The sequence below is a fragment of the Caretta caretta genome, chromosome 23 (genome assembly GCF_965140235.1).
Source record: "Caretta caretta isolate rCarCar2 chromosome 23, rCarCar1.hap1, whole genome shotgun sequence".
In the NCBI taxonomy this organism is placed as follows: Eukaryota; Metazoa; Chordata; order Testudines; family Cheloniidae; genus Caretta; species Caretta caretta.
This window is the reverse complement of record NC_134228.1, coordinates 1,454,165-1,467,655: the sequence shown is the minus strand read 5'-3', so window position 1 is coordinate 1,467,655 and position 13,491 is coordinate 1,454,165. Positions and strand designations below refer to the sequence as shown.

General features: G+C 44.9%; 1 protein-coding gene across 4 annotated transcripts in view; it reads right to left on the bottom strand.

Annotated features, from left to right (window-relative positions):
• The window catches only part of SIPA1L3 (signal induced proliferation associated 1 like 3), a 116,023-nt gene that overhangs the window by 83,747 nt on the left and 18,785 nt on the right, over positions 1-13,491 (bottom strand). The window contains exon 1 of one of the 4 annotated variants that reach the window (XM_048832861.2): positions 4,719-4,736. The exons of the other annotated variants lie outside the window; for them this stretch is intronic. The gene's annotated coding sequence lies outside the window, so the exon portion shown is untranslated. Of the gene's footprint in view, positions 1-4,718; positions 4,737-13,491 lie in introns of those variants that run through there. 4 annotated transcript variants of the gene reach the window in all.

Below are 13,491 nucleotides of genomic sequence, written 5' to 3'. Positions count from 1 at the left end.
CAGAGGTCTCCCTGCCAACACTACAGAAAGAGGGATTCTAGATGGACTCCTCCTGAAGGTCGAAACAGCAGACTGGACTTCTACATAGAGTGCTTCCGCCGACGTGCACGGGCTGAAATTGTGGAAAAGCAGCATCACTTGCCCCATAACCTCAGCCATGCGGAACGCAATGCCATCCACAGCCTCAGAAACAACTCTGACATCATAATCAAAAAGGCTGACAAAGGAGGTGCTGTTGTCATCATGAATAGGTCGGAATATGAACAAGAGGCTGCTCGGCAGCTCTCCAACACGAGTTTCTACAAGCCATTACCCTATGATCCCACTGAGAGTTACCAAAAGCAACTACAGCATTTGCTCAAGAAACTTCCTGAAAAAGCACAAGATCAAATCCGCACAGACACACCCCTGGAACACCCCGACCTGGGATATTCTATCTACTACCCAAGATCCATAAACCTGGAAATCCTGGGCGCCCCATCATCTCAGGCATTGGCACCCTGACAGCAGGATTGTCTGGCTATGTAGACTCCCTCCTCAGGCCCTACGCTACCAGCACTCCCAGCTACCTTCGAGACACCACTGACTTCCTGAGGAAACTTCAATCCATCGGTGATCTTCCTGATAACACCATCCTGGCCACTATGGATGTAGAAGCCCTCTACACCAACATTCCACACAAAGATGGACTACAAGCCGTCAAGAACACTATCCCCGATAATGTCACGGCTAACCTGGTGGCTGAACTTTGTGACTTTGTCCTTACCCATAACTATTTCACATTTGGGGACAATGTATACCTTCAGATCAGCGGCACTGCTATGGGTACCCGCATGGCCCCACAGTATGCCAACATTTTTATGGCTGATTTAGAACAACGCTTCCTCAGCTCTCGTCCCCTAAAGCCCCTACTCTACTTGCGCTATATTGATGACATCTTCATCATCTGGACCCATGGAAAAGAAGCCCTTGAGGAATTCCACCATGATTTCAACAATTTCCATCCCACCACCAACCTCAGCCTGGTCCAGTCCACACAAGAGATCCACTTCCTGGACACTACAGTGCTAATAAACAATGGCCACATAAACACCACCCTATACCGGAAACCTACTGACCGCTATTCCTACCTGCATGCCTCCAGCTTTCACCCTGACCACACCACACGATCCATCGTCTACAGCCAAGCTCTGCGATACAACCGCATTTGCTCCAACCCCTCAGACAGAGACAAACACCTACAAGATCTCTGTCAAGCTTTCTTACAACTACAATACCCACCTGCAGAAGTAAAGAAACAGATTGATAGAGCCAGAAGAGTTCCCAGAAGTTACCTACTACAGGACAGGCCTAACAAAGAAAATAACAGAACGCCACTAGCGGTCACCTTCAGCCCCCAACTAAAACCCCTCCAACGCATTATTAAGGATCTACAACCTATCCTAAAGGATGACCCAACACTCTCACAAGTCTTGGGAGACAGGCCAGTCCTTGCCTACAGACAGCCCCGCAACCTGAAGCAAATACTCACCAACAACCACATACCACACAACAGAACCACTAACCCAGGAACTTATCCTTGCAACAAAGCCCGTTGCCAATTGTGCCCACATATCTATTCAGGGGACACCATCACAGGGCCTAATAACATCAGCCACACTATCAGAGGCTCGTTCACCTGCACATCCACCAATGTGATATATGCCATCATGTGCCAGCAATGCCCCTCTGCCATCTACATTGGTCAAACTGGACAGTCTCTACGTAAAAGAATAAATGGACACAAATCAGATGTCAAGAATTATAACATTCATAAACCAGTCGGAGAACACTTCAATCTCTCTGGTCACGCAATCACAGACATGAAGGTCGCTATCTTAAAACAAAAAAACTTCAAATCCAGACTCCAGCGAGAAACTGCTGAATTGGAATTCATTTGCAAATTGGATACTATTAATTTAGGCTTAAATAGAGACTGGGAGTGGCTAAGTCATTATGCAAGGTAGCCTGTTTCCTCTTGTTTTTTCCTACCCCCCCCCCCAGATGTTCTGGTTTAACTTGGATTTAAACTTGGAGAGTGGTCAGTTTAGATGAGCTATTACCAGCAGGAGAGTGAGTTTGTGTGTGTATGGGGGTGGGGGGGATGTGAGAAAACCTGGATCTATGCAGGAAATAGCCCGACTTGACTATGTAAAGAGTTGTCACTTTGGATGGGCTAGCACCAGCAGGAGAGTGAATTTGTGTGGGGGGGTGGAGGGTGAGAAAACCTGGGTTTGTGCTGGAAATGGCCCACCTGTTGATCACTTTAGATAAGCTATTACCAGCAGGACAGTGGGGTGGGAGGAGGTATTGTTTCATATTCTCTGTGTGTATATAAAGTCTGCTGCAGTTTCCACGGTAAACATCTGATGAAGTGAGCTGTAGCTCACGAAAGCTCATGCTCAAATAAATTGGTTAGTCTCTAAGGTGCCACAAGTACTCCTTTTCTTTAGACAGAAAAAGGTGATCACTCATTTCACCCGAGAGCCATTAGATAGACTAGGTGAGTTCCCGCACCACCAAAACTTCTCCTAGACCTACTTCCTAGAGATCTTTCTGCACATACTCTAGAATAGAGCCCTGCAAGGGACAATTCTTTAATCCTGCTCCCGCTATTATGGCAGCAGGCCCCGCAGGACCCGCGTAGACATGAAAGTGGACATGGAGCAACTGTTCACCGTGACCACTGGCATCCATCGGAGAGGAACAAATTAACTAAAGCAACTCTACCAGCCCCATGAGATCTTGCAGGCAAGTCTGATGCACTTCCTGGTTGGCTCTGTCAAAGGGCTTTTGGGTAAAAACCAGATCTTAAACTAAGATCTTTTCTTCCATAGCTTTCCCATGTGCACTTGGGAAAGCCTCTTCAGCTTCGTGCAAAATGGGAACAGCCCTGTCCGAGGTCCCTCTCTGGTGTTGAGACCCTACATTGGGAAGCTCTCCACGTCAAATTATTAATACACATTGTGCAAAAAGTCTGTTTAAGTAGTGTTACAGCTGTGAGAAAGCAAACAAAAGTAAATAGATAATAAAGGCTGGAATGCTGGCCATGCCCTGTGCAGTGTTTGTCTATTTGTCAAGTTGAAGACATACACAGTAGATTAATGTTCTGCCTAATTGTAATGGTCTCATTACTTTAGAAAACCAGGAAGTTGTTCTACTCTTGTCAAAAATACCTAGTGTTAAAAGTCTATGACGACAATGCACAAGTACTCCTTTTCTTTTTGCGAATACAGAGTAACACGGCTGTTTTTTTTTAAAAAAGACTGTAATACAGCTGCAAGATTAACTTGTAAACTATTTAACCTGGCATATAACCTGAATTGAACACATTTAATTCAAATTTCATTCCCTGTTTATTCAGAGTCAGGTTTCTTGTTTGATCACTTATGAGTTGCAGTTCAGCAGCCTGGGGAACAATTAATTTGGTTAGCAAGAGATACAAGCAAACGTATCGCAGCCTCCCTTCCATTTGATTTTCAAGAGACTTCCCCATAGTTTAAAATATCTTATAGCTGAGCAGCTTGGTATTTTTCAAGCCTTATATTCCAAAGTTCTATCAAATTTATTTGAGCATAAGCTTTCATGAGCTACAGCTCACTTCATCGGATGCATTCAGTGGAAAACTCAGTTTTCCACTGCATGCATCTGATGAAGTGAGGTGTAGCTCACGAAAGCTTATGCTCAAATAAAATTTGTTAATCTCTGAGGTGCCACAAGTCCTCCTGTTCTTTTTGCGAATACAGACTAACACGGCTGCTACTCTGAAACCTGTCAAAGTTCTATGTTACAGTTAACACACATCTTCCCTGAGTGTATATTTAGGAAATAAAACATTTTTATCCCAAAATACATTGTTTATCAGGTGAAAAGTGAAAGCTGCCTTCTGAAAGGCATCCCTGGATCGACAGCACAAGCTCACGAGCCTGTCTTTGGAAAGACCCTTTTTTTCCCTACATGAATAGTTATCAGAGTAACAGCCGTGTTACTCTGTATTCGCAAAAAGAAAAGGAGTACTTGTGGCACCTTAGAGACTAACCAATTTATTTGAGCTTATGCTCAAATAAATTGGTTAGTCTCTAAGGTGCCACAAGTACTCCTTTTCTTTTTATAAATAGTTATGTTTGTCCACCTACAGCAACGAGATCACCAAGAAGAACAGGTGTTCCTTTCAGCACCAAATCTCAGATTCTATTGTGGGCAAACTACAACCTGGAGGTGGTGTGTATCTCCCTACATGTGTAAATAAAGCCACACACATCCGCCCCCCCCCCGCCATCACAATTCCACCTTTAAAAAACAGCAGCATGTCTAAGATGCTGCTACAGTGAAGGTAATTACAGCTGCAGTTGGAATACAGTAGAACCCCTTTATCACTCAAGACAACTATCCCACTGCCAGAGAAAGCTTTATTGGAATGCGCACACAAGTATCCTTACTGAACCATGAAGTGGCTGCTAAGGGGCTTAGAACACATGAGGGAACAGCACACTGGCCCAGCCAAGCAACCTGCCCTGGTGCTGCTCCATTTCTCCCACTTCCCCAGATCCTCCCCTCTCTCAGACTCATCTACACTCAGTCCCCGACAAGGTAAACAGGGAAACTCCAGCCAAACATGTTAATATTTTTAAAGTGTCCCTCTCTCCACCCACACCACCCTAACCCACACCAAAACTCACTATCCACCGGCCTGCACCATGACTGATGAGATGGAAGGAGCCTTTTCCAGCAGTCCTGTCAACTCTTATGTCTTGGCTTCAAGAGAACTCAGGAGCCTGGCTTGGCAAGGACAACTCCCCCCCCCCACCCCGGCCTCATTCCCAGCCAGATGACTTTATTACAAGCGAGAACACTCCCTACACATTTAATGAACAGCGGCAGAAAAACACAGAGCAGCTTTAAACACTCTCCCACAGACACTCCTAGGTAAACTGGAGCAAGCATAAAAGATTTACAGCAGCATTAATTATTCATTTGGTAGTGATACATTCGTATGTGTGCTGGAGAGACTGGAAAAACCTCTAGGGAATTCTGCAGGGATCTGAATAGCGGCCTGGCCACGACGTGTCCATGTAAAACAGCAGCAGCTATGCTCCCCAGTTGTAGGTGAATGCACAATAGGCCAAACTCTGCAATCAATGGGACTGGCAGAGGGGTTCAAGTCAGTGCAGAAATTAGCTCAGAACCAGCCACCTCGTTGTCCCACGCCAAACAGTAAGCTATAGCATACCTAACAAAGTCTTGTCCAGTAGTCGCAAAAAGAAAAGGAGTACTTGTGGCACCTTAGAGACTAACCAATTTATTTGAGCATACAAGTCCTCCTTTTCTTTTTGCGACTACAGACTCACACGGCTGCTACTCTGAAACTTGCGCAGTTGTGTTTTTTTAAGTATCCATTGGAGGCAGTACAATCTAGTAGATAGGATACTGGGCTTCTATTCCCAGCTCTGCCACTGGCTTGCTGTGTGATCTTGGGCAAGTCACATCATTTCTCTGGGCCTCAGTTTCCCTTCCCCACTCTTCCATCTGGTCTAGCACTCATGAAAGCACTTTTGGGCAGGGTCTGTATGAATATGTGCAGAGCCTAGCACAATGGGGTCCCAATCCTGGTTGGAGGACCGGGTGCTACTTTAACAAACTATTAACAACAGATCCCTTAGCACAGCAGGTACTTAGAAAGATGCTTCTGCCAGGAACCATGTATTTAGCCAATGTGAGACCCATTGAGTAAGCTTCTGAAATTGTTTAAAGTCATCAACCGGAGGAGGTGGCGGTGACATCACCACCTCATCTAGTGAGGGCGAGGAGATGGGGTTTTGTCAGCTCACATTCAAAACCAGCGAGTGAGTATTTAGCCGCTGGGGCACATTAGGCCGACACTGGCAGTGCTGGTGGAACAATGGCTGGAGGCTCAACACGCACGGGTCAGTTTCCCTGCCTCTGTGGAAGGATGTCGGGGAAGAGTGCTGCACGGAAGTCAAGGGTGGACGGGGTAGAGCAAAGGGAGGGGGAACCACCTCTGGAACTTTAGCAAAGCAACGGATGATTCAATGACACAGCAGCCATGTTGGCTCCCACTGGCTTGGAGCTTCTCTACCCACACAGCTGCATTGGTTCACAGTAAACTTTTAAACCAGCTTGGTTAATCTGGTGCAGGAGGCTGAGTGGACACTCTGATTTCAGTTTAAACCAGGCTTAGTTTGGTTTAGCTCAAATCAATTCGGAAGAAAGTTAGACTAAACCTAAACAAGCCGTTCTTAACTGAAATCAGAGTCTCCAGATGGGGCTTTGCATAGGTTTAAACTAAACTGGTGTAGGTTTGCGAATAGACAAGACACTGGGCTCTAACCTACTAATAGCAACTCTTTAGAAGGCAGTGGGCCTGATTCTCCTCTGCCTTGCACCTCGATGCAAAGTGTGGTATTCCGATGTGACAGCTTATTACTCCTACTTTGTGCGGGTGTAAATGCCTGCACATAGTGCAGGGCAGCAGAGACTCAGGCCCACTGTTTAGCGAGGACATTTGATTGGTCTGCAGACATTTTTTTACAATGAGATGTTAACAAGAATCGTCTGCTCAAGAGTTGTTTTGTGCAGCGGTAGCTAGGCTGGTGCGCTGCACTGGTGTAAAAAATGATTTGTGCTGGTGCTTTTCGCACCCTGGCAGTGACATTTGTGCAACAGCAAACCTGTGTGGACAAGCACACAAAGAGATATACATAACCCACCCCTGCATTTTAGCCTATGCCTTTTTAACACTCTGATCACCCCCTGAAATATACTGACCAATTAGAAACACCAAGTTAGTTTGTATGTTGCATTAACACAAGGAGCACAAAAAGAAAGTGGAGTTTTCATTTCCTACAAAATGCGCAGTGGAGGGTGTTTTCCCTTAGGTTTATGGAAAGCTTGATTCAATCATTTTAAAGAGCTCAAAATGAAACTAAGATGTATAAATTCATTGTGATTATGGATCTCACTCAGCGCAGAACCAGCCTGCTCTAGAAAGCTCTGAAAGATCCCAGACTTCAAAAGCTACCAGATTAGGTCTCCCAGAATTTAACATCTCCTCAATGAGGTCACCTTCTCTGAAAAGGCTGTTTATTAAATTGTATTGCTTTATCTGCTTAAGGAAGTTGGCAGCCAAGGCACTCCCCTCCTTTCAGCACAGAACTAGGAGTAAACCCCACCCAATCTTCCGTCTCCCACACTCACTCATTTGTGTATTCCAATTTCTCACTAGGAAGCATGGACCTGTGTCCCCTCTTGAGCATGGACCTGTGTCCCTATCCTATACAGATAGGATTCCCAGTAAGGTTAAGTGGAGAAAATAAAGAACGTAGTCCATGAGAAATGTGTCCTGCCATTTGCTCCGGAGTTGGTGGCAGCTGCAACTTCAAATCTGAAATCAGGATCGAGCCCTTTCTAGGTAAAGTACTAACTAAAAATGCACTGAGTTAAATTGGTAAAAAGCCTTGGGCAGGGGGAGGGAGTATTCTGAGTGCAACAGCAAGCAGATAGAGCAGATATTTCGGCAAGATACCCAGGCACTGACATGTGCACTTCAAAAACTCTTCCAGTTTGGGGGAAAACATTTTAATTATTAACCACAGACCTTTTGATAAACAGCACTAGAATTTTTATGCCTCTAACAGAAAGCTCTACAGAGCACATGCAGAATATATTTTTAACCTTCCTTTAGCCCTCAGTGGAAAAGTGTTTGTAGTCCAAACTGAAGGAAAAATAAAGTCAAGCCTTCTTCCTTTTTAAACGAAAAGGGGGAAGGAGAAACCCTTATCTAGGAATGAAACAAATGTATTGTTTCTTTTTTTGTGACATAAATTATCTCGATAAAAGAAAAACCAGTATGGATGTGGATCAAAGTGATCCAGTCTCACAAAGAACGGCTTTTATCAAATATGAGTTGTAAAAATCAGTGTTGTAGAAAGAAAATACAGCCCTGTTTGAAGTATCAGTCACGTGGAAAACCTAATCTGGCCACAGAAGGCCAACCCCTATCAACAGGGAATTCAGATTATTACAGACTACTGCATCTCAGTTTAACAATTCATTCAGCCCCACAGGGATTCATTCAATTGTCACAAGCTTCAGGATGCCTTCCTTATGAAGAGCTACATTTGGAATTAGCCTCAGCAGCCCATGAAAATATATCCCAGAGGTTTGTTTTCATACCCTGTTTGTAAAGTAAACTGCAGCTAGCCTAGCTGGGGCAAGAGAGCACAGATATGAACCATGTACCCTTTTGAATATTTCAAGACCATTTACAGGGACAATGTCAGGGCTAGCGAGCTTAAAATTAGACCTGCCAACTTCATGTTGGCCCCCAGAGGTGCCTGTAACCCATTGCTCTGATCAGAAGGCTCCCTCTTCCCTTCTGAGCAACCAGGCAGTTGAAATTCCCAAGAGTTTCAGCAGACAGCAAAGTGGGATCAATTTTGCCACGAGAGGCAGGAGGGAGGGTTCAATCTGCAATGGCAACCAAGACCTACCCCTTGTGGGAGCGGGAGAAGAGGTTGCTGGCGTTTTAGATACTGCTGCAGCCTTGGCTTGGGAAGAGGAGAGATTTCATTTTTTAAAATGACAGGTTACACATGGAGATTCTCAGTACCCACAACATCCCATCGAGGGCCAGATACTTAGGTGACGGAAATGGGCCCTGCTTCATTGACTTAAGGTGTGCCCATGTGTACCAGGTGAGGATCTGACCTGTGCCCCTCAAATCTATTGTTTGTGAATGACCAAACAATCTGAACGCTGTGCCAGAGCCTTCTGGAGCCCAAGATGTCTGATGGGACATCACTTTACTGGGGCAACAAATGGCTTCTGTGTAACTTCTCCAAAAGTTCCACAAGGCAGACAGCTGCAGACAAACTACAACTGTCCTGTTTCATTCCCAAGGAATAGAAAGAGGTGCCTCTGCTTAGCATACTTGCAAAGACAAGCCCTCAGATATCACCACGTATGGAAAGAACACAGTTGGTTTTACAGACAAGGCCCAGGCTGCGATAATTGCTTCTTGTAGGATGAAATTATTCCATAGCAGAAACTCAGCAAAGGAGAACAGCTGTTCTGCAAGGGGAAGGGTTTCTAATTTCACTAAGACCCAAATTCTGAATACATTATTGCAAAAAGCCTTATAAAACGTGTGTGTTATGTTTACAGGAAAGCTGAGCAGGTCTCTCCTGCACCTTCAGCTCTGCTTTGAAGTTCTCTACCTAGGAACATCTGCAAGATATTCCTAGTCTGTTCATCTGAGTCCGTCTATGGCCCCAGTACCGTAATAACTGAGTGCCGCATAGACTGTAATATACTTATCCTCATACTCACGTCAGGCAGTATCCCCATTGTACAGATGGGGGACCAAGACACAGAGAGGCTAAGTGAGCTGCCCACTGTCACAAGGGGAGTCTGTGGCGGAGCAGGGGATTCGAACCCATGTCTCAAGTCCCAGGCTAGTGCTCTAACCACTGGGCCATCCTTCCTCTTAGTCAGGGAACCCGGAATTCTATGGCACTTAGAGGCTAGGTTGCAATAAACTTGTAAGTCGTGATGGCAGCCAAAGGACAGTCACTAGTGCCAACTTAGTGAATTCACACACACCCCTTATTCTAAATCAAACAGCCATTTCCCTCCTTTTAGTCAGGTCCAATGAACCAATCTCTAAAATATATTTACAGCATGAGTGTGACCTTGAACGCACCAAAAAATCTACTGTGCTTTCACACCAGTGGCAAAGCAAGCATAACACACTCGCAAATCAGAAGGCAGGGCTTTGTAACGGGGAAAATGACTCATACAAAGCGCAGGACAAGAGAGAATCAGGCCCAGCTGTGTTTTCCACAAGACAGAGGGCAAAGGTCTTTTGGTAGGTTTGCACTGCCACTAGCAAACAATCATGCGCCAACTTTGTGAACACACCTGACCTTTTTGTCCTTCCTGTTTTCCAAAGAGCATTTATGCAAAGCATCAACGTAAGTGAAGAGCTAGTTAATTAATAAGCATTCCCCCCACTCTCTGTGCTCTTCGCTCACTCGGAGGTTTAAGTACATTGCCTGGCACTAAAGACCTTAGAGAAGAGAATTCTGTGCTAGATCAGTACAATTAGGCCAAAAAATATAAAAATTGTAGAGATTGAGGCAAGTGCACCAATACAGCCAACAAGCCCACAGGTACTGCAGAGGGAGCTACACTTCAGTCAGCTTTTACCCTAGGCCCAGGGTAAGTTGTTGCATTTCATGAATCCATGCACCGACATGGTTACACCATTTTCAGAAGCAGATCCAAGATCAAACTCTGCAGATGCACTCCTCGGCTGGAGACTGAAATCAAGGGTTTGTAACTCACATTTGGCTACAGGTGGAGGAGGGGTGGAATGGAGTACGTTCACAACCTTCCACTTCACAATGCTTCAATAAAATGGCTCTCAACCTTTTCCACAATGGGCCCCCAGCCCATCTAGCTGGGACCTTCATTTCTTCTACCGAGATGGGATGATGGGCAAGGCAGTGTGTGACCCCGCAGCTCTAAGGGAAGTCAGAGCCCACCAGCTAGGGCACTACAAGGTCACTTCTGCACAAGCATTCCTCATTATTCTTAGTGTAGACAGGACACTGGTAGCTACTCGTGTTGTAAGCCATGTCATCCAGACCTGTTCTGGGCAGACCCAGCCAGCACAGCGGCTACAGCACCAGTGGCCTGCTCTTTGCCAGTGCTCCCACCGGCACTTAGGCAGTGGCGGGAAAGTTAAGAGAAAAATGCACAGTCCAGGAGATTTTGTTGACATGGTAGCGTGCCATGAAACACTCTTCTCTCAGTCAACAGAGAATGTGCATGCGTCCCTGCCCCTGCCTGCCAAAGGAGCAGCTGGCCAGAGGTCGGGGATTGTCATGGCATCAGGGTACACATCAAACTAGTCTATCATGCAGCTGTGATGAGAGGGCATCTGTACTGCGAGCCATGCCAATGCTTTCCAGAAGAGCAGCAGGTTTGGACTGTGGCAGCAAGAGAAAATGAATGTGTGAGTATTGGAGACAGGAGAAAGTTACACATGACTGAACCAGTGTCTCCTCAATCCAGGTAGGTTGGGGCTAAACAAATACAAGTATTCAGTTTGGTTAAAAAGAGGAGGTTTTTTAGCTTGTGGGGGTTTTTTGGATTTGTTTTTTTAAGGGTTGCCTCTGATTCTCCATCGCCCTACGCCTTGCGCCCTCATTTTCACTTGTGCAAAATGGATACAAACACTGGCATTCTGATTTGGTCTTGTTTCACACTCAATTTGCACAGGTGCAGGATGACAAAGAATCTGACACTTTGTGCTTCATTATGTTGTAATTCCAGTTAAAGCAGTTTGTTTTAATTGAAACATATCCTTTGTAGCCTTTGCAACCCGGACATTGCTGGGTCATGAGAACCTGAATGCTGTGACCTGGTTTTCACTGCCCAAGGCAGGTGAAGTGCAAGACGTAAAGAGAGTATGAATGGGGAAAAGAAAACTAGATTGTTTAAATTCTAAAACCTTTCAGCAATCTCAGGTGTTCTTAGTAACAGCTCATAATATATTACAAAGAAATGCCCTCCTTTTTCATCCACAGAACATCTCTGGAATTGATTTGCACAACTGGAATCCAGGACAAATTGCAATGTGAGTGGGCAACATGAAAGTGACAAGTTTCATCTGTGTCCCCTGAGGATCTCATGCCCATTTACTGCAAGGTCACCATACTGAGACACAGCAGCAGACTTCCCAAATAAGTGCTCCATGTCAAACCTGACCAGCATTTGCGAGATGGGTGAGTGGCAACATTTCAGGGGCACAGTTCCGCCTTAAAGACATGCCAAACACACTTTGATAACAGCAACCAACCCCTGGTGCATGAGAATATCAAATCCATGTGTGCAGGTATACACATATGTTTCTAACTACACAAAAGACAAATCAGATCATCTAGGAAATTCTCGCTGAAAATGTACCTCCTTTGGAGTAAGCACTGGGACAGTTTTTAAAGTAAAAACTGATATGTACAGCACCTGTCTTTATGAAAAGCAGCCCCCACGCCCACTTTGGAAATCTATGATAGATAAACCTCAGTCATCCAGCAGAAATCAGATTACAGAATAATCGCTTAAATTTGTCAACTGTTTTGCCCTTTATTTTTCAGCTAGTAGGACTTATCTTTTTTTTTTTTTTTAACCACAACATTGGCATAAGAAACCATTTTGTTTCTTAAGTCTTTAAGAAGTTTGCTCCCATATTGAGGCTTCATAATCGTCAGCCTGTGCCCAGAGAAATATTTTAAACCTGTGATAAAGCCATGTGTCAAGGCAGTGGTGAGAGCACCTCACACAATCTTAGCGCAACAAAACTATTCCCAGCTACTCTAAAGGACTAGCCCCTGGCCTGATAACATTATGCAATTTCCTACATCAAGGGTGGATGTTTCAAAACAGTTTGACCAATTGCCCTTTGCGTCTCTCCCTGGCCCTTGTCACAAGAGCTCTTACTTTAATTTTAGTTTAAAGGCTAAGTTAACTTGCAGCGTAGGAATGTCTGTACCACTCCTCTCCTATTAAAGACTTAGTGTTCATAACGGCATATTGAACGGAAGTGCTTAACCTCTGCTCTGGATACAGGGATGAATAGGCTCTTTATACATCCTCACAAGCCCAAGATGAGAGCAAGCACATTTCACGTTTATCCCACAAGCCCTTGGTTCATTTATTTCTCACTACTGTCTTTCCTCAGAAAGCACCTTCATGTGCAGTTTATACAGGGAGGAACGGAGTTCCTATGCCCCTGTGCTAAAGAACAACTCAGAACAGGCACTTTTACTGCATTTCAGAGGAGGAAAAAGAGTTTCTGCATTCCAAGTTGTTGCTGCAAATAATATCCTTGATGCAATCAGGGTGGGGAGGCCAGGAGAAGAGGCGTTCATAATCTAAAGTCTTATCTTTCCTGAGTGTAAAGGTTATTTATGATACTGATGTGCCAGCTAGGGATGTAAATACCATTTCAAAGATTAAAAAATATTTTGTTTAAATGGTCAACCAATTAAGCAGCTGGGGCTGATCCCGCCAGCCAGCATGGCTTGGGATGGGGCTGGGCCAGGGGGTTAACGATTAAGGCAGGCTAATCAGTAAGACTAATGCTTACTGGTTAACCAGTTAACATTTTAACATCCCTAGTGCCAGCCTCCTCCCAACTCAAGGTAGCAGCTTTCTGATTTGAAGGAAGGAAGCAGTTTTTGTCGGACTGGGAAAGGAAAGCCTGCAAAGTGCAGTTCCTCATTCTGTCACTCCACACTGCAAATCTACAACATGCTTCTCTTGGAACACTGTCTCCAGAGAAGGAAAGAGATGCCATGAAACGGTCACAGGGTCAGCAGATCCACCCATAGAGACTCTAATGCTGATAATTTTACATCTAATTTGATT